Source organism: Lolium perenne, chromosome 4, assembly GCF_019359855.2.
Source record: "Lolium perenne isolate Kyuss_39 chromosome 4, Kyuss_2.0, whole genome shotgun sequence".
Taxonomy (NCBI): domain Eukaryota; kingdom Viridiplantae; phylum Streptophyta; class Magnoliopsida; order Poales; family Poaceae; genus Lolium; species Lolium perenne.
The window spans coordinates 373205371-373227519 of NC_067247.2; the positions used below are offsets into that span (position 1 = coordinate 373205371).

At 40.2% G+C, this 22149-nt stretch overlaps 2 long non-coding RNA genes across 2 annotated transcripts; both read left to right on the forward strand.

The window, feature by feature from the left end:
* Positions 1-6909: 6909 nt before the first annotated feature.
* On the forward strand, positions 6910-10369 carry LOC139830724 (uncharacterized). Its single transcript, XR_011744075.1, has 2 exons — positions 6910-9570; positions 10230-10369. It is a non-coding gene; the product is annotated as an uncharacterized lncRNA (long non-coding RNA).
* A 1087-nt stretch (positions 10370-11456) lies between these two features.
* LOC139830725 (uncharacterized) lies at positions 11457-12355 on the forward strand. The gene is made up of 2 exons (XR_011744076.1): positions 11457-11560; positions 12220-12355. It is a non-coding gene; the product is annotated as an uncharacterized lncRNA (long non-coding RNA).
* Positions 12356-22149: the final 9794 nt, after the last annotated feature.

Below are 22149 nucleotides of genomic sequence, written 5' to 3' on the forward strand. Positions count from 1 at the left end.
CAAAACATGTGAAGAGAATTATTAATGAAAGTTAATTAATTGGGGGCTGGGAACCCCGCGCCAGCTCTTTTTGCAAAATTATTGGATAAGCGGATGAAGCCACTAGTCCATTGGTGAAAGTTGCCCAACAAGATTGAAAGATAAAACACCACATACTTCCTCATGAGCTATAAAACATTGGCACAAATTAAGAAGCATTTTGAATTGTTTAAAGGTAGCACACGAAGTATTTACTTGGAATGGCAGAAAAATACCATGTAGTAGGTAGGTATGGTGGACACAAATGGCATAGTTTTCGGCTCAAGGATTTTGGATGCACGAGAAGTATTCCCTCTCAATACAAGGCTTAGGCTAGCAAGGTTGTTTGAAGCAAACACAAGTATGAACCGGTACAGCAAAACTTACATAAGAACATATTGCAAGCATTATAAGACTCTACTGCTTGTCTTCCTTGTTGTTCAAACACCTTACTAGAAAATATCTAGACTCTAGAGAGACCAGTCATGCAAACCAAATGTCAGCAAGCTCTATGTATTTCTTCACTAATAGGTGCAAGGTATATGATGCAAGAGCTTAAACATGAGCACAACAATTGCCACGTATCAAATTATTCAAGATATTATACCAATTACCACATGTAGCATTTTCTGTTTCCAACCATATAACAATTAACGAAGCCGGTTTCAACCTTCGCCATGAACATTAAAAGCTAAGAACACATGTGTTCATATGAACCAGCGGAGCGTGTCTCTCTCCCACACAAGGATGAACTTATTCAAACAAAACAAAAATAAACACAAACAGACGCTCCAAGTAAAGTACATAAGATGTGACCGAATAAAAATATAGTTTCAAGAGAAGTGACCTGATAAGTTGTCGATGAAGAAGGGGATGCCTTGGGCATCCCCAAGCTTAGACGCTTGAGTCTTCTTAAAATATGCAGGGATGAACCACGGGGGCATCCCCAAGCTTAGACTTTTCACTCTTCTTGATCATATTGTATCATCCTCCTCTCTTGACCCTTGAAAACTTCCTCCACACCAAACTCGAAACAAACTCATTAGAGGGTTAGTGCATAATCAAAAATTCACATGTTCAGAGGTGACACAATCATTTTTAACACTTCTGGACATTGCACAAAGCTTCTGAAAGTTAATGGAACAAAGAAATCCATCCAACATAGCAAAAGAGGCAATGCGATATAAAAGGCAGAATCTGTCAAAACAGAACAGTCCGTAAAGACGAATTTTTATGGGGCACTAAACTTGCTCAGATGAAAATGCTCAAATTGAATGAAAGTTGCGTACATATCAGAGGATCACGCACGTAAATTGGCATATTTTTCTGAGTTACCTACAGACGGGGCGACTCAATTTCGTGACAGCAAGAAAACTGTTTCTGCGCAGTAATCCAAATCTAGTATCAACTCTACTATCAAAGACTTTACTTGGCACAACAATGCAATAAAATAAAGATAAGGAGAGGTTGCTACAGTAGTAACAACTTCCAAGAAACAAATATAAAACAAAGTACTGTAGTAAAATAAACACATGGGTTATCTCCCAAGAAGTTCTTTCTTTATAGCCATTAAGATGGGCTCAGCAGTTTTAATGATGCACTCGCAAGAAATAGTATTTGAAGCAAAAGAGAGCATCAAGAGGCAAATTCAAAACACATTTAAGCCTGACCCACTTCCTATGAAAAGGAATCTTGTAAATAAACAAGTTCATGAAGAGCAAAGTGACAAGCATAGGAAGATAAAACAAGTGCAGCTTCAAGATTTTCAGCATATAGAGAGGTGTTTTAGTAACATGAAAATTCCTACAACCGTATTTTCCTCTCTCATAATAACTTTCAGTAGTGTCATGAGCAAACTCAACAATATAATTATCACATAAAGCATTCTTATCATGAGTCTCATGCATAAAATTATTACTACTCCCAACATAAGCATAGTCATTCTTGTTAATTGTAGTGGGAGCAAATTCAACAAAGTAGCTATCATTATTATTCTCATCATCAAATATAGGAGGCATAGTATAATCATAATAAAATTTACTCTCCATATTAGGTGGCACCAAAATACCACTATCATTATAATCATCATAAATAGGAGGCAAAGTATCATCAAAGTAAATTTTCTCCTCAATGCTTGGGGGACTAAAAAGATCATGCTCATCAAAACCAGCTTCCCCAAGCTTAGAATTTTCCATAGCATTAGAAATAATAGTATTCAAAGAGTTCATGCTAATAACATTGCTATTTTGCAAACAAAGTTCCATGGGTTTTTTAATTCTCTCTTCAAACACATCATGCTCTAATTCAAGATAAAGTTCATAAAGATCTCTAATTTTTTTGTTGTTTTCCATTAAGCCTAACTAGTGTAAACAAGAAACAAAAAGATGCAATTGCAGGATCTAATGGAAATAGCTTCGAGCACTCACAACGGTACCAGAAAAGTGTTTGGTTACCTGGGACCGGAGTGTGAGTGCCTTTTACCTTTCCTCCCCGGAAACGGCGCCAGAAAATAGCTTGCTGTCCAGGACTGGCGCGTGGTTGACGAGGGAGGAAATCTCTGTGTGTAGCTTTTCATTCCCCGGCAACGGCGCCAGAAAAGTGCTTGATGTCTACGCGCGCTTCTATTCCTGTAGACAGTGTTGGGCCTCCAAGAGCAGAGGTTTGTAGAACAGCAGCAAGTTTCCCTTAAGTGGATCACCCAAGGTTTATCGAACTCAGGGAGGAAGAGGTCAAAGATATCCCTCTCAAGCAACCCTGCAACCACAATACAAGAAGTCTCTTGTGTCCCCAACACACCTAATACACTTGTCAGATGTATAGGTGCACTAGTTCGGCGAAGAGATAGTGAAATACAGGTGGTATGAATGAATATGAGCAGTAGCAACGGCGCCAGAAAAGTGCTTGCTGGCGTGCAGTTGATGTGGGAGATATTGCAGGAAGTAAAGATGCAGTAAAACAGTAAACAATCAATGACTGCAGTATTTGGAAACAAGGCCTAGGGATCATACTTTCACTAGTGGACACTCTCAACATTGATCACATAATAAAACCACTCTACACTCTCTTGTTGGATGATGAACACCACTAGTTGTGTAGGGCTACAAGAGCACCTCAATGCCGGAGTTAACAAGCTCCACAACATTCGATATTCATATTTAATTAACCTTAGAGTGCATGATAGATCAACACAATTATACCAAGTACTAACATAGCATGCACACTGTCACCTTCATACTATGAAAGCAGGAATAGATCACATTAATACCATCATAGTAATAGTTAACTTCATAATCTACAAGAGATCATAATCATAAACTACGCCAAGTACTACATGATGCACACACTGTCACCATTACATCATGAAGGAGGAATAGAGTACTTTAATAACATCACTAGAGTAGCACATAGATGAATAGTGATACAAAACTCATATGAATCTCAATCATGTAAGGCAGCTCATGAGATCATTGTACTGAAGTACATAGGAGAGAGATTCACCACATAGCTACCGGTACAGCCCTTAGCCTCGATGGAGAACTACTCCCTCCTCATGGGAGACAGCAGCGTTGAGGAAGATGGCGGTGGTGTCGATGGAGATGCCTTCCGGGGGCACTTCCCCGTCCCGGTAGCGTGCCGGAACAGAGACTCCTATCCCCCAGATCTTGGCTTCGCGATGGCGGCGGCTCTGGATGGTTTCTCGTACCGTGGCTTATTCGTCTCGAAGATTTAGGTCAGGGACCTTTAAATAGGCGAAGAGGCGGAGTCGGAGGGCTGACGAGGCGGCGACACACTAGGGTGGCGCGACCAGGGCCTGGGCCGCGCCACCTGCATGTGTGGGCCCCCTGTGTCCCCTCTCTGATGGCTCTCGGGTGTTCTGGAAGCTTCGTGGAATTCTAAGATGCTGGGCGTTGATTTCGTCCGATTCCGAGAATATTTCCTTACTAGGATTTCTGAAACCAAAAACAGCAGAAAACAACAACTGACCCTTTGGCATCTCGTCAATAGGTTAGTTCCGGAAAATGCATAATAATGACATCAAGTGTGAACAAAACATGTAGGTATTGTCATAAAACAAGCATGGGACATAAGAAATTATCGATACGTCGGAGACGTATCATCAATCTCACCGGCTTGCTGTAAACAAAGGATTAAACGTATGGTGTGGAGAATGATGTTTGTTTGCAAAGAACAGTAGAGAACAATGATTGCAGTAGATTGTATTCAGATGTAAAAGAATGGACCGGGGTCCACGGTTCACTAGTGGTGTCTCTCCAATAAGAAATATCATGTTGGGTGAACAAATTACAGTTGGGCAATTGACAAATAGAGAGGGCATAACAATGCACATACTTATCATGATGACTAATATGAGATTCACTTAGGGCATTACGACAAATAACATAGACCGCCATCCAGCATGCATCTATGCCTAAAAAGTCCACATTCGGGTTAGCATCCGCACCCCTTCCAGTATTAAGTTGCAAACAACAGACAATTGCATTAAGTATGGTGCGTAATGTAATCAACACAAATATTCTTAGACAAAGCATTGATGTTTTATCCCGAGTGGCAACAGCACATCCACAACCTTAGAACTTTCTGTCACTGTCCCAGATTCAATGGAGGCATGAACCCATTATCGAGCATAAATACTCCCTCTTGGAGTCACAAGTATCAACTTGGCCAGAGCTTCTACTAGCAACGGAGAGCATGCAAGAACATAAACAACACATATATGATAGATTGATAATCAACTTGACATAGTATTCCATGTTCATCGGATCCCAACAAACACAACATGTAGCTTTACAAATAGATGATCTTGATCATTATAGGGAGCTCACAAGATCTAACATGATAGCAAAAGAGGAGAAGACAACCATCTAGCTACTGCTATGGACCCATAGTCCAAGGATGAACTACTCACACATCAGTCCGGAGGCAATCATGGTGATGTAGAGTCCTCCGGGTGACTATTCCCCTCTCCGGCAGGGTGCCGGAGGCGATCTCCTGAATCCCCCGAGATGGGATTGGCGGCGGTGGCGTCTCAGTATGTTTTCTCGTATCGTGGCTCTCGGTAATAGGGTTTTCGCGACGAAGAGTATAAGTAGGCGGAAGGGCAGAGTCGGGAGAGGCACGGGGGCCCCACACCATAGGGCGGCGCGAGCCCCCCTTGGCCGCGCGGCCCTGTGGTGGCGGCGCCCCGTGGCCCCACTTCGTATCCTCTTCGGTCTTCTAGAAGCTTCGTGGAAAAATAAGACCCTGGGCTTTTGTTTCGTCCAATTCCGAGAATATTTCCTGTGTAGGATTTCTGAAACCAAAAACAACAGAAAACAGGAACTGGCGCTTCGGCATCTTGTTAATAGGTTAGTGCCGAAATGCATCAAAATGATATAAAGTGTATATAAAACATTTGAGTATTGTCATAAAACTAGCATGGAACATAAGAAATTATAGATACGTTTGAGACGTATCAAGCATCCCCAAGCTTGGTTCCTACTCGCTCTCGAGTAGGTAAACGATAACAAGGATAATTTCTGAAGTGACATGCTGCTATCATAATCTTGATCAATACTATTGTAAAGCATGTGAGATGAATGAAGTGATTCGAACCAATGGTAAAGACAATGACTAAACAACTGAATCATATAGTAAAGACTTTTCATGAATAGTACTTTCAAGACAAGCATCAATAAGTCTCGCATTGTAGTTAACTCATAAAGCAATAAATTCTTAGTAGAAAGTTTTGAAGTAATACAAAGGAAGGTATAAGTTTCAGCAGTTGCTTTCAACTTCAACATGTATATCTCATGGATGATTGTCAACACAAAGTAATATGATGAATGCAAATAAGCAAGTATGTAGGAATCAATGCACACAGTTGACACAAGTGTTTGCTTATAAGATAGAAAGAAGTAGGTAAACTGACTCAACATAAAGTAAAAGAAAGGGCCCTTCGCAGAGGGAAGCATGGATTGCTATTTTTGTGCTAGAGATTTTATTTTGAAAACATAGAAACAATTTTGTCAACGGTAGTAATAATTCATATGTGTTATGCATAAGACATCCTATAAGTTGCAAGCCTCATGCATCGAATACCAATAGTGCTCGCACCTTGTCCTAATTAGCTTGGATTTCCATGGATTCTCATTGCATTACATATGTTTCAACCAAGTGTCACAAAGGGGTATCTCTATGTCGCCTGTACAAAGGTCCAAGGAGATAGATCGCATTTGATTTCTCGTTTTTGATAGATCTCAACTTAGGACATCCATACCGGGACAACATAGAAAACAGATAATGGACTCCTATTTAATGCATAAGCATTCAGCAACAGATAATATTCTCATAAGAGATTGAGGATTAATGTCCAAACTGAAACTTCCACCATGATACATGGCTTTGGTTGGCGGCCCAAAGTTCTTCTCTAACAATATGCATACTCAAACCATTTAATCATGATAAATCACCCTTACTTCAGACAAGACGAACATGCATAGCAACTCGCATGATATTCAACAAAGGTGTAATAGTTGATAGCGTCCCCAGAAACATGGTTACCGCTCAACAAGCAACTTATAAGAAATAAGACACATAAGACATATTCTTTACCACAATAGTTTTTAAGGCTATTTTCCCATGAGCTATATATTGCAACGACAAGGAATGAAATTTTAAAGGTAGCACTCAAGCAATTTACTTTGGAATGGCAGAGAAATACCACATAGTAGGTAGGTATGGTGGACACAAATGGCATAGTTTTTGGCTCAAGGATTTGGATGCACGAGAAGTATTCCCTCTCAGTACAAGGCTTTGGCTAGCAAGGTTGTTTGAAGCAAACACAAGTATGAACCAGTACAGAAAAACTTACATAAGAACATATTGTGTGACAACCCATATTTTTAAGTTATTGAATATTGTAAGTTGGAAAATAATTAGCTTCTAATCAGTTTGTTTTGTGCTAATTTATAGTATTTAAATTGGGTACTGATATATGAATTCTGCAAATATTAGAGGAGTATACGTTTTGTGCATAAGAACTAGCTTGTAGTAATTAATTAGTTAGCCTGGAATCATTGAGTAGTACACGCATGTAGTGATGCAATGTAAGATGGAGCTGAACCATGTCGGCAAGGTCTGGTCGGCCAAGTCTTGCGTGGACCTGTGCATGGCCAGGGAAAGATGAGTCAGCTCGTACGTGTCAGGTAGAGATAGGAGAAGAAGTAGTAGTATCCCAGGCAGCTCAGATATTTTAACACCGCTTGACCTCCCTTGCAACCTATAAATAGAAGCTCTCGCGCGCTACTGCTCAAAGCATAGTATCGTTTGGCTGCATAGAGTGCCCGAGCATAGAGAGAGTGAGAGAACGGTTGAGACCTGAGCATGCATCCATGTTTAGGAGTTAAGAGGAGATAGAAATACATAGCGTAGGCTGTGCTGTTAGATCGTACAGAGAGACGAAGCCGTAGATACGAAGAATAATATCTACCATCCGTCTATATAGCTGCGGATTTATTATCGGTGGAGGAAGTATTATTTCAAGATAGATGATATATGATTCAGGCAAGCTGCTTTATACCCTCTTATATATTTTGTAAAGTAGGTTTTGCTGCTAACATACCTGATTTAGTATTTGATATGAGATATGAGATATTTGTGGGCTAATCCGCCGGTGTCGTTACGCGGTGATGGATCCGCTGGAGCCACCGGTACGAATCGGGCATTAGCGCGAATATCGATAGAAAGTGATCAACATGAGAGATACATGTTTTGATAAGAGCAAACTTGGTGCTACGAAGGTAAACATATTGTACCGGTCACAGTTCAGGTATGGGACTGTCTGTGTTCTCCGCTGGGGATGGCCTCTGTTCGGGAACGTGTCGGTGATGGATCCGTAGGAGCGACCGGCATCAGTAGGTCAGAGTGTCCGGGTCTTAGCGGGTATAAGAACACTGCTTGACTAGCGCAACCTAGTCAAGACTGTCGATGTCGGAGTACCCCTCTGCAGAGTGTAAAAGTGTGAATTTCACCCCTGTGATTCCCGGGTAGGGAAACTTACTTTCATGTGTGGCACCATGTGTTTTAAATTGCCTAATACCTTAACCACATGTTGTTGTTTTTTTCGAAAAGCATTTCTATTTTACAATTTATATGATTGTGTATAATCGGTTTGCTGAGTATGACTTGTCGTACTCATCCCAGCTCCCCAATATTTTTATCAGAGTTGCGCAGCAGAAGACCTCGTCGGCGGAGGTTTAGGCTGGACCAGCGGGTGGGAAGCGATTAGAGAATCTAGTTGTCTTTCTAGTGCATTTGTAAAGAAACTTGTAAAATATTGAATAGATGAGTTTCTCGAGATCCACTGTGCTGGTTTAAGCCTGCATTTTTAGCCTTGCGCGAGTATAAGCCTCTCGATTTATAGGCGCGCGGCGGCTGTCTCGTCCAGGCCTGGTCTCGGGGCGTGACAGTTAAAGTGGTATCAGAGCTCTAGGTTAGGACGCGGGAAAAAAGATGGGTAGATAATAGATTTTGCGACTAGTCATCGGTAGAAATATTTTCTTGCAAGTAAACTAAAATTGATGCGTGTTGTTGGATTTCTTAAATTTCCATGACTAGACTAGATTTCTTATAGGCATAGTCAACTAGCGATAGTGATTGCACTACTAGACTGCTGCTGTGTACTTGGGTTTTTATTTTCATCGCATGGTAGCTGAAATGATTGCTAATTTTTCTTACCGTGTTTATAAATTCTTAAGTGTGCATAGGATCATGTTTTTAGCATATGCAGACGGATGATTAGAGTTGTTCAAATAAGATGTTAGGATATCATGTTTTATGTGAATTTCGAGGGCGAAATTCTAATAAGGTGGGGAGGATGTGACAACCCATATTTTTAAGTTATTGAATATTGTAAGTTGGAAAATAATTAGCTTCTAATCAGTTTGTTTTGTGCTAATTTATAGTATTTAAATTGGGTACTGATATATGAATTCTGCAAATATTAGAGGAGTATACGTTTTGTGCATAAGAACTAGCTTGTAGTAATTAATTAGTTAGCCTGGAATCATTGAGTAGTACACGCATGTAGTGATGCAATGTAAGATGGAGCTGAACCATGTCGGCAAGGTCTGGTCGGCCAAGTCTTGCGTGGACCTGTGCATGGCCAGGGAAAGATGAGTCAGCTCGTACGTGTCAGGTAGAGATAGGAGAAGAAGTAGTAGTATCCCAGGCAGCTCAGATATTTTAACACCGCTTGACCGCCCTTGCAACCTATAAATAGAAGCTCTCGCGCTACTGCTCAAAGCATAGTATCGTTTGGCTGCATAGAGTGCCCGAGCATAGAGAGAGTGAGAGAACGGTTGAGACCTGAGCATGCATCCATGTTTAGGAGTTAAGAGGAGATAGAAATACATAGCGTAGGCTGTGCTGTTAGATCGTACAGAGAGACGAAGCCGTAGATACGAAGAATAATATCTACCATCCGTCTATATAGCCGCGGATTTATTATCGGTGGAGGAAGTATTATTTCAAGATAGATGATATATGATTCAGGCAAGCTGCTTTATACCCTCTTATATATTTTGTAAAGTAGGTTTTGCTGCTAAAATACCTGATTTAGTATTTGATATGAGATATGAGATATTTGTGGGCTAATCCGCCGGTGTCGTTACGCGGTGATGGATCCGCTGGAGCCACCGGTACGAATCGGGCATTAGCGCGAATATCGATAGAAAGTGATCAACATGAGAGATACATGTTTTGATAAGAGCAAACTTGGTGCTACGAAGGTAAACATATTGTACCGGTCACAGTTCAGGTATGGGACTGTCTGTGTTCTCCGCTGGGGATGGCCTCTGTTCGGGAACGTGTCGGTGATGGATCCGTAGGAGCGACCGGCATCAGTAGGTCAGAGTGTCCGGGTCTTAGCGGGTATAAGAACACTGCTTGACTAGCGCAACCTAGTCAAGACTGTCGATGTCGGAGTACCCCTCTGCAGAGTGTAAAAGTGTGAATTTCACCCCTGTGATTCCCGGGTAGGGAAACTTACTTTCATGTGTGGCACCATGTGTTTTAAATTGCCTAATACCTTAACCACATGTTGTTGTTTTTTTCGAAAAGCATTTCTATTTTACAATTTATATGATTGTGTATAATCGGTTTGCTGAGTATGACTTGTCGTACTCATCCCAGCTCCCCAATATTTTTATCAGAGTTGCGCAGCAGAAGACCTCGTCGGCGGAGGTTTAGGCTGGACCAGCGGGTGGGAAGCGATTAGAGAATCTAGTTGTCTTTCTAGTGCATTTGTAAAGAAACTTGTAAAATATTGAATAGATGAGTTTCTCGAGATCCACTGTGCTGGTTTAAGCCTGCATTTTTAGCCTTGCGCGAGTATAAGCCTCTCGATTTATAGGCGCGCGGCGGCTGTCTCGTCCAGGCCTGGTCTCGGGGCGTGACAGTTAAAGTGGTATCAGAGCTCTAGGTTAGGACGCGGGAAAAAAGATGGGTAGATAATAGATTTTGCGACTAGTCATCGGTAGAAATATTTTCTTGCAAGTAAACTAAAATTGATGCGTGTTGTTGGATTTCTTAAATTTCCATGACTAGACTAGATTTGTTATAGGCATAGTCAACTAGCGATAGTGATTGCACTACTAGACTGCTGCTGTGTACTTGGGTTTTTATTTTCATCGCATGGTAGCTGAAATGATTGCTAATTTTTCTTACCGTGTTTATAAATTCTTAAGTGTGCATAGGATCATGTTTTTAGCATATGCAGACGGATGATTAGAGTTGTTCAAATAAGATGTTAGGATATCATGTTTTATGTGAATTTCGAGGGCGAAATTCTAATAAGGTGGGGAGGATGTGACAACCCATATTTTTAAGTTATTGAATATTGTAAGTTGGAAAATAATTAGCTTCTAATCAGTTTGTTTTGTGCTAATTTATAGTATTTAAATTGGGTACTGATATATGAATTCTGCAAATATTAGAGGAGTATACGTTTTGTGCATAAGAACTAGCTTGTAGTAATTAATTAGTTAGCCTGGAATCATTGAGTAGTACACGCATGTAGTGATGCAATGTAAGATGGAGCTGAACCATGTCGGCAAGGTCTGGTCGGCCAAGTCTTGCGTGGACCTGTGCATGGCCAGGGAAAGATGAGTCAGCTCGTACGTGTCAGGTAGAGATAGGAGAAGAAGTAGTAGTATCCCAGGCAGCTCAGATATTTTAACACCGCTTGACCGCCCTTGCAACCTATAAATAGAAGCTCTCGCGCGCTACTGCTCAAAGCATAGTATCGTTTGGCTGCATAGAGTGCCCGAGCATAGAGAGAGTGAGAGAACGGTTGAGACCTGAGCATGCATCCATGTTTAGGAGTTAAGAGGAGATAGAAATACATAGCGTAGGCTGTCTTTGTTAGATCGTACAGAGACGAAGCCGTAGATACGAAGAATAATATCTACCATCCGTCTATATAGCTGCGGATTTATTATCGGTGGAGGAAGTATTATTTCAAGATAGATGATATATGATTCAGGCAAGCTGCTTTATACCCTCTTATATATTTTGTAAAGTAGGTTTTGCTGCTAAAATACCTGATTTAGTATTTGATATGAGATATGAGATATTTGTGGGCTAATCCGCCGGTGTCGTTACGCGGTGATGGATCCGCTGGAGCCACCGGTACGAATCGGGCATTAGCGCGAATATCGATAGAAAGTGATCAACATGAGAGATACATGTTTTGATAAGAGCAAACTTGGTGCTACGAAGGTAAACATATTGTACCGGTCACAGTTCAGGTATGGGACTGTCTGTGTTCTCCGCTGGGGATGGCCTCTGTTCGGGAACGTGTCGGTGATGGATCCGTAGGAGCGACCGGCATCAGTAGGTCAGAGTGTCCGGGTCTTAGCGGGTATAAGAACACTGCTTGACTAGCGCAACCTAGTCAAGACTGTCGATGTCGGAGTACCCCTCTGCAGAGTGTAAAAGTGTGAATTTCACCCCTGTGATTCCCGGGTAGGGAAACTTACTTTCATGTGTGGCACCATGTGTTTTAAATTGCCTAATACCTTAACCACATGTTGTTGTTTTTTTCGAAAAGCATTTCTATTTTACAATTTATATGATTGTGTATAATCGGTTTGCTGAGTATGACTTGTCGTACTCATCCCAGCTCCCCAATATTTTTATCAGAGTTGCGCAGCAGAAGACCTCGTCGGCGGAGGTTTAGGCTAGACCAGCGGGTGGGAAGCGATTAGAGAATCTAGTTGTCTTTCTAGTGCATTTGTAAAGAAACTTGTAAAATATTGAATAGATGAGTTTCTCGAGATCCACTGTGCTGGTTTAAGCCTGCATTTTTAGCCTTGCGCGAGTATAAGCCTCTCGGTTTATAGGCGCGCGGCGGCTGTCTCGTCCAGGCCTGGTCTCGGGGCGTGACATATTGCAAGCATTATAAGACTCTACACTGTCTTCCTTGTTGTTCAAACACTTCACCAGAAAATATGTAGACTTTTAGAGAGACCAATCATGCAAACCAAATTTCAACAAGCTCTACAGTAGTTCTCCACTAATAGGTGCAATCTACATGATGCAAGAGCTTAACCATGATCTATTTGAGCAAAACAATTGCCAAGTATCAAATCATTCAAGACAATATACCAATTACCACATGAAGCATTTTCTGTTTCCAACCAAATAGCAATGAACGAAGCAGTTTCAAACCTTCGCCATGAACATTAAAAATAAAGCTAAGAACACCAGTGTTCATATGAACAAACGGAGCGTGTCTCTCTCCCACACAAGGAATGCTAGGATCCGATTTTATTCAAACATAAACAAAAATAAAAACATACAGACGCTCCAAGTAAAGCACATAAGATGTGACATAATAAAAATATAATTTCACTAGAGGTGACCTGATAAGTTGTCGATGAAGAAGGGGATGCCTTGGGCATCCACAAGCTTAGATGCTTGAGTCTTCTTGAAATATGCAGGGATGAACCACGGGGGCATCCCCAAGCTTAGACTTTTCACTCTTCTTGATCATATTGTATCATCCTCCTCTCTTGACCCTTGAAAACTTCCTCCACACCAAACTCAAAACAAACTCATTAGAGGGTTAGTGCATAATCAAAAATTCACATGTTCAGAGGTAACATCATCATTCTTAAAACTTCTGGACATTGCCCAGAGCTACTGAAAGTTAATGGAACAAAGAAATCCATTCAACATAGCAAAAGAGGCGATGTGAAATAAAAGGCAGAATCTGTCAAAACAGAACAGTCCGTAAAGATGAATTTTTTCGAGGCACTTAACATGCTCAGATGAAGAAGCTCAAATTGAATGAAGGTTGCGTACATATCTGAGGAACACACATGAAAATTGGCAGATTTTTCTGAGTTACCTACAGAGAGAACTACTCAAATTCGTGACAGCAAGAAATCTGTTTCTGCGCAGAAATCCAAATCTAGTATCAACCTTACTATCAAAGACTTTACTTGGCACAACAATGCATTAAAATAAAGATAAGGAGAGGTTGCTACAGTAGTAACAACTTCCAAGACACAAATATAAAACAAAAATTGCTTTAGTAAAATAATGGGTTGTCTCCCATAAGCGCTTTTGTTTAACGCCTTTCAGCTAGGCGCAGAAAGTGTAAATCAAGTATTATCAAGAGATGAAGCATCAACATCATAATTTGTTCTAATAATAGAATCAAAAGGTAACCTCATTCTGTTTCTAGGGAAGTGTTCCATACCTTTCTTAAGAGGAAATTGATACTTAATATTCCCTTCCTTCATATCAATAATAGCACCAACAGTTCGAAGAAAAGGTCTTCCCAAAATAATGGGACAAGATGCATTGCATTCAATATCCAAGACAACAAAATCAACGGGGACAAAGTTATTGTTAACCGTAATGTGAACATTATCAATCCTCCCCAAAGGTTTCTTTATAGAATTATTAGCAAGATTAACTTCCAAATAACAATTTTTCAATGGTGGCAAGTCAAGCATATCATAGAGTTTCTTAGGGATAACAGAAATACTTGCACCAAGATCACATAAAGCATTACAATCAAAATCATTGACCCTCATATTAATGATGGGCTCCCAACCATCTTCCAACTTCCTAGGAATAGAAGTTTCAAGTTTTAATTTCTCTTCTCTAGGTTTAATGAGAGCATTTGTAATATGTTTTGTAAAGGCCAAATTTATAGCACTAGCGTTAGGACTTCTAGCAAGTTTTTGTAAGAACTTTATAACTTCAGAGATGTGACAATCATCAAAATCTAAACCATTATGATCTAAAGCAATGTGATCATTGTCCCCAATATTCTGAAAAATTTCAGCAGTTTTATCACAAACAGTTTCAGCAGTTTTGCACGCTTTGCATTAGGAGTAGAAACATTGCCAACACCAATTATTTTACCATTAGTAGGAGGTTTAGCAACATGTGAAGCATCAACATTACTAGTGGTGGTAATAGTCCAAACTTTAGCTACATTATTCTCGTTAGCTAGTTTTTCTTCTCTTTCCAACCTAGCATGCAATTCAGCCATCAATCTAATATTTTCATTAATTCGAACTTGGATAGCGTTTGTTGTAGCAAATGACTTAATATCTTTAGTTTCATTAGGCATAACTTTCAATTTCAAAAGATCAACATCAGCAGCAAGACTATCAACCTTAGAAGCAAGAACATCAATTTTACCAAGCTTTTCTTCAACAGATTTGTTAAAAGCAGTTTGTGTACTAATAAATTCTTTCAGCATGACTTCAAGACCAGAGGGTACACTCCTATTATTGTTGTAAGAATTACCATCAGAATTACCATAGCCATTACTATTATTAGAAGGATATGGCCTATAGTTGTTACCAAAATTATTCCTATAAGCATTGTTGTTGAAATTACTATTTTTAATGAAGTTCACATCAACATGCTCTTCTTGAGCAACCAATGAAGCTAAAGGAACATTATTAGGATCAACATTAGATCTACCATTAACAAGCATAGACATAATAACATCAATCTTATCACTCAAGGAGGAGGTTTCTTCAACAGAATGTACCTTCTTACCTTGTGGAGTCCTTTCAGTGTGCCATTGAGAGTAGTTGATCATCATATCATCAAGAAGCTTTGTTGCGGCGCCCAAGGTGATGGACATAAAATTACCTCCAGCAGCTGAATCCAATAGGTTCCTTGAAGAAAAATGCAGTCCTGCATAAAAGGTTTGGATGATCATCCAAGTAGTCAGTCCATGGGTAGGGAAATTCTTTACTAAAGATTTCATTCTTTCCCATGCTTGGGCAACATGCTCATTATCCAATTGCTTAAAATTCATTATGCTACTTCTCAAAGATATAATTTTAGCAGGAGGATAATATCTACCAATGAAAGCATCTTTACATTTAGTCCATGAATCAATACTATTTTTAGGCAAAGATAGCAACCAATCTTTAGCTCTTCCTCTTAAGGAGAAAGGAAACAATTTCAGTTTTATTATGTCACCATCTACATCCTTATACTTTTGCATTTCACAAATTTCAACAAAATTATTAAGATGGCGAGTAGCATCATCAGAACTAACACCAGAAAATTGCTCTCTCATAACAAGATTTAGTAAAGCAGGTTTAATTTCATAAAATTCTGCTGTAGTAGCAGGTGGAGCAATAGGTATGCATATGAAATCATTATTATTTGTGCTAGTAAAGTCACACAACTTGGTATTCTCAGGAGTATTCATTTTAGCAGTAGTAAATAAACTAAATAAAGTAAAGTAAAACAAGTAACTAATTTTTTTGTGTTTTTAATATAGAGAACGCAAACAAGACAGTAAATAAAGTAAAGCAAGTAACTAATTTTTTTGTATTTTTGATATAAAGAAAACAAAAAAAAGCATAAAATAAAGTAAAGCAAGACAATAACAAAGTAAAGAGATTGGATGTGGGAGACTCCCCTTGCAGCGTGTCTTGATCTCCCCGGCAACGGCGCCAGAAATTTAGCTTGTTGACGCGTAAAGCACACGCCCGTCGGGAACCCCCAGTGGAAGGTGTGATGCGTACAGCAGCAAGTTTCCCTCAGTAAGAAACCAAGGTTTATCGAACCAGTAGGAGATGAAGGCCACGTGAAGGTTGTTGGTGGAGGAGTGTAGTGCGGCGCAACACCAGGGATTCCGGCGCCAACGTGGAACCTGCACAACACAATCAAAATACTTTGCCCCAACTTAACAGTGAAGTTGTCAATCTCACCGGCTTGCTGTAAACAAAGGATTAAACGTATGGTGTGGAGAATGATGTTTGTTTGTAAAGAACAGTAGAGAACAATGATTGCAGTAGATTGTATTCAGATGTAAAAGAATGGACCGGGGTCCACAGTTCACTAGTGGTGTCTCTCCAATAAGAAATAGCATGTTGGGTGAACAAATTACAGTTGGGCAATTGACAAATAGAGAGGGCATAACAATGCACATACTTATCATGATGACTAATATGAGATTCACTTAGGGCATTACGACAAATAACATAGACCGCCATCCAGCATGCATCTATGCCTAAAAAGTCCACCTTCGGGTTAGCATCTGCACCCCTTCCAGTATTAAGTTGCACACAACAGACAATTGCATTAAGTATAGTGCGTAATGTAATCAACACAAATATCCTTGGACAAAGCATTGATGTTTTATCCCTAGTGGCAACAGCACATCCACAACCTTAGAACTTTCTGTCACTGTCCCAGATTCAATGGAGGCATGAACCCACTATCGAGCATAAATACTCCCTCTTGGAGTGACAAGTATCAACTTGGCCAGAGCCTCTACTAGCAACAGAGAGCATGCAAGAACATAAACAACACATATATGATAGATTGATAATCAACTTGACATAGTATTCCATATTCATCGGATCCCAACAAACACAACATGTAGCATTACAAATAGATGATCTTGATCATGATAGGCAGCTCACAAGATCTAACATGATAGCACAAGAGGAGAAGACAACCATCTAGCTACTGATATTGACCCATAGTCCAAGGATGAACTACTCACACATCAGTCCGGAGGCGATCATGGTGATGTAGAGTCCTCCGGGTGACGATTCCCCTCTCCGGCACGGTGCCGGAGGCGATCTCCTGAATCCCCCGAGATGGGATTGGCGGCGGCGACGTCTGATGGCGTGTAACTCACACGTTCGTTGGGAACCCCAAGAGGAAGGTATGATGCGCACAGCAGCAAGTTTTCCCTCAGAAAGAAACCAAGGTTTATCGAACCAGGAGGAGCCAAGAAGCACGTTGAAGGTTGATGGTGGCGGGATGTAGTGCGGCGCAACACCAGGGATTCCGGCGCCAACGTGGAACCTGCACAACACAAACCAAGTACTTTGCCCCAACGAAACAGTGAGGTTGTCAATCTCACCGGCTTGCTGTAACAAAGGATTAACCGTATTGTGTGGAAGATGATTGTTTGCAGAAATAAGTAAAACAAGTATTGCAGTAGATTGTATTTCAGTAAAGAGAATTGGACCGGGGTCCACAGTTCACTAGAGGTGTCTCTCCCATAAGATAAAAGCATGTTGGGTGAACAAATTACAGTCGGGCAATTGACAAATAGAGAGAGCATAACAATGCACATACATGTCATGATAAATATAGTGAGATTTAATTGGGCATTACGACAAAGTACATAGACCGCTATCCAGCATGCATCTATGCCTAAAAAGTCCACCTTCAGGTTATCATCCGACCCCCCTCCAGTATTAAGTTGCTAACAACAGACAATTGCATTAAGTATTGAGCGTAATGTAATCAATAACTACATCCTTAGACATAGCATCAATGTTTTATCCCTAGTGGCAACAGCACATCCATAATCTTAGAACTTTCGTCACATCGTCCTGCATTCACGGAGACATGAACCCACTATCGAGCATAAATACTCCCTCTTGGAGTTACTAGCATCAACTTGGCCAGAGCCTCTACTAATAACGAAGAGCATGCAAGATCATAAACAACACATAGGTAATAACTTGATAATTAACATAACATAGTATTCTCTATCCATCGGATCCCGACAAACACAACATATAGTATTACAGATAGATGATCTTGATCATGTTAGGCAGCTCACAAGATCCAACAATGAAGCACAATGAGGAGAAGACAACCATCTACCTACTGCTATGGACCCATAGTCCAGGGGTGAACTACTCACTCATCACTCCGGAGGCGACCATGGCGGCGTCGAGTCATCCGGGAGATGAATCCCCTCTCCGGCAGGGTGCCGGAGGAGATCTCCAGAATCCCCCGAGATGGGATTGGCGGCGGCGGCGTCTCAGTAAGGTTTTCCTTATCGTGGCTCTCGGTACTGGGGGTTTCGCGACGGAGGCTTTAAGTAGGCGGAAGGGCAGGTCAGGGGGCCACACGAGGGGCCCACACTATAGGTCGGCGCGGCCAAGGCCTGGGCCGCGCCGCCCTATGGTTTGGCCACCTCATGGCCCCACTTCGTCTCCTCTTCGGTCTTCTGGAAGCTTCGTGGCAAAAATAGGACCCTGGGCGTTGATTTCGTCCAATTCCGAGAATATTTCTTTACTAGGATTTCTGAAACAAAAAAACAGCAGAAAACAGCAACTGGCACTTCGGCATCTTGTTAATAGGTTAGTTCCAGAAAATGCACGAATATGACATAAAGTGTGCATAAAACATGTAGATATCATCAATAATGTGGCATGGAACACAAGAAATTATCGATACGTCGGAGACGTATCAGCATCCCCAAGCTTAGTTCTGCTCGTCCCGAGCAGGTAAAACGATAACAAAGATAATTTCTGGAGTGACATGCCATCATAACCTTGATCATACTATTTGTAAAGCATATGTAGTGAATGCAGCGATCAAAACAATGGTAATGACATGAGTAAACAAGTGAATCATAAAGCAAAGACTTTTCATGAATAGTACTTCAAGACAAGCATCAATAAGTCTTGGATAAGAGTTAACTCATAAAGCAATAAATCAAACTAAAGGTATTGAAGCAACACAAAGGAAGATTAAGTTTCAGCGGTTGCTTTCAACTTATAACTTGTATATCTCATGGATAATTGTCAACATAGAGAAATATAATAAGTGCAATATGCAAGTATGTAGGAATCAATGCACAGTTCACACAAGTGTTTGCTTCTTGAGGTGGAGAGAGATAGGTGAACTGACTCAACATAAAAGTAAAAAGAATGGTCCTTCAAAGAGGAAAGCATCGATTGCTATATTTGTGCTAGAGCTTTGATTTTGAAAACATGAAACAATTTTGTCAACGGTAGTAATAAAGCATATGAGTTATGTAAATTATATCTTACAAGTTGCAAGCCTCATGCATAGTATACTAATAGTGCCCGCACCTTGTCCTAATTAGCTCGGACTACCGGATCATCGCAATACACATGTTTTAACCAAGTGTCACAATGGGGTACCTCCATGCCGCCTGTACAAAGGTCTAAGGAGAAAGCTCGCATTTTGGATTTCTCGCTTTTGATTATTCTCAACTTAGACATCCATACCGGGACAACATGGACAACAGATAATGGACTCCTCTTTAATGCGTACGCGTGTGGCAACAATTATTATTCTCATATGAGATTGAGGATATATGTCCAAAACTGAAACTTCCACCATGAATCATGGCTTTAGTTAGCGGCCCAATGTTCTTCTCTAACAATATGTATGCTCCAACCATAAGGTGGTAGATCGCTCTTACTTCAGACAAGACGAACATGCATAGCAACTCACATGATATTCAACAAAGAATAGTTGATGGCGTCCCCAGAAACATGGTTATCGCACAACAAGCAACTTAATAAGAGATAAAGTGCATAAGTACATATTCAATAGCACAATAGTTTTTAAGCTATTTGTCCCATGAGCTATATATTGCAAAGGTGAATGATGGAATTTTAAAGGTAGCACTCAAGCAATTTACTTTGGAATGGCGGAGAAATACCATGTAGTAGGTAGGTATGGTGGACACAAATGGCATAGTGGTTGGCTCAAGGATTTTGGATGCATGAGAAGTATTCCCTCTCGATACAAGGTTTGGGCTAGCAAGGCTATTTGAAACAAACACAAGGATGAACCGGTGCAGCAAAACTCACATAAAAGACATATTGAAAACATTATAAGACTCTACACCGTCTTCCTTGTTGTTCAAAACTCAATACTAGAAATTATCTAGACTTTAGAGAAACCAAATATGCAAACCAAATTTTAGCATGCTCTATGTATTTCTTCATTAATGGGTGCAAAGTATATGATGCAAGAGCTTAAACATGAGCACAACAATTGCCAAGTATCACATTACCCAAGACATTATAGCAATTTACTACAAGTATCATTTTCCAATTCCAACCATATAACAATTTAATGAAGAAGAAACTTCGCCATGAATACTATGAGTAGAGCCTAAGGACACACTTGTCCATATGCTACAGCGGAGCATGTCTCTCTCCCATACAGTGAATGCTAGGATCCATTTTATTCAAACAAAACAAAAACAAAAAAACAAACCAACGCTCCAAGCAAAGCACATGAGATGTGACGGAATAAAAATATAGTTTCAGGGGAGGAACCTGATAATGTTGTCGATGAAGAAGGGGATGCCTTGGGCATCCCCAAGCTTAGACGCTTGAGTCTTCTTAGAATATGCAGGGGTGAACCACCGGGGCATCCCCAAGCTTAGAGCTTTCACTCTCCTTGATCATATTGCATCATACTCCTCTCTTGATCCTTGAAAACTTCCTCCACACCAAACTTAGAACAACTCATTAGAGGGTTAGTGCACAATAAAAATTAACATGTTAAGAGGTGACACAATCATTCTTAACACTTCTGGACATTGCATAAAGCTACTGTACATTAATGGATCAAAGAAATTCATCCAACATAGCAAAAGAGGCAATGCGAAATAAAAGGCAGAATCTGTCAAAACAGAACAGTTCGTATTGACTAATTTTGAAATGGCACCAGACTTGCTCAAATGAAAATGCCCAAATTGAATTAAAGTTGCGTACATATCTGATGATCATGCACGTAAATTGGCTTAATTTTCTGAGCTACCTACAGGGAGGCAGGTCGAAATTCGTGACAGCAAAGAAATCTGAAACTGCGCAGTAATCCAAATCTAGTATGAACTTTACTATCAACGACTTTACTTGGCACAACAAAACACAAAACTAAGATAAGGAGAGGTTGCTACAGTAGTAAACAATTTCCAAGACTCAAATATAAAACAAAGTACTGTAGTAAAAACATGGATTGTCTCCCATAAGCGCTTTTCTTTAACGCCTTTCAGCTAGGCGCAGAAAGTGTAAATCAAGTATTATCGAGAGATGGTGAATCTTCATCCTTACCGGGGGTGTTGGGAGTTACCTAAAAAATGCATGTTATCTTATATATGTAAGTTTCAGAGGCTCCCTTTTTATTAGTCTTAGGCTTGCTACTCTCATCAAACAAATTTTCAGGAACAAGCCAAGCATAGTTATTTTCTAGCGCTTCATTTATCGCTAGGAGCTTACATGGTATCGGCGCTTTGATCTCCCCACCATCATTAATATTATTAGTGTATTTTATTCTATCCATATCCATCTTTTCAAGGAGACTAACAAAGTTGGTGCAAGAACCAAACATCTTATATTTGATAAAGACCTTTCTAGCTTCTCTTGCTATACCACCAAATTCTTTAAGAAGGGTTTCTAAAACAAAATCTTTCTTTTCCCCTTCTTCCATATCACCAAGTGTGAGAAACATGTGTTGGATTATAGGATTGAGATTAACAAATTTAGTTTCCAACATGTGAACTAAAGAAGCAGCAGCAATTTCATAAGTAGGAGCAAGTTCTACAAGTGTCTATCTTCAAAATCTTCAACGGTACTAACATGATTGAAAAATTCTTCTATATTATTTCTCCCAACTATAGACCCGCATCCTACCGGTATGTTTTTCGCGGTAAAATTAAAAGGAAACATGATGAATCAAGTAAAGTAAATGCAAGTAACTAATTTTTTTGTGTTTTTGATATAGAGAACAAGGCAGTAAATAAAGTAAAGCTAGCAACTAATTTTTTTGTGTTTTGATATA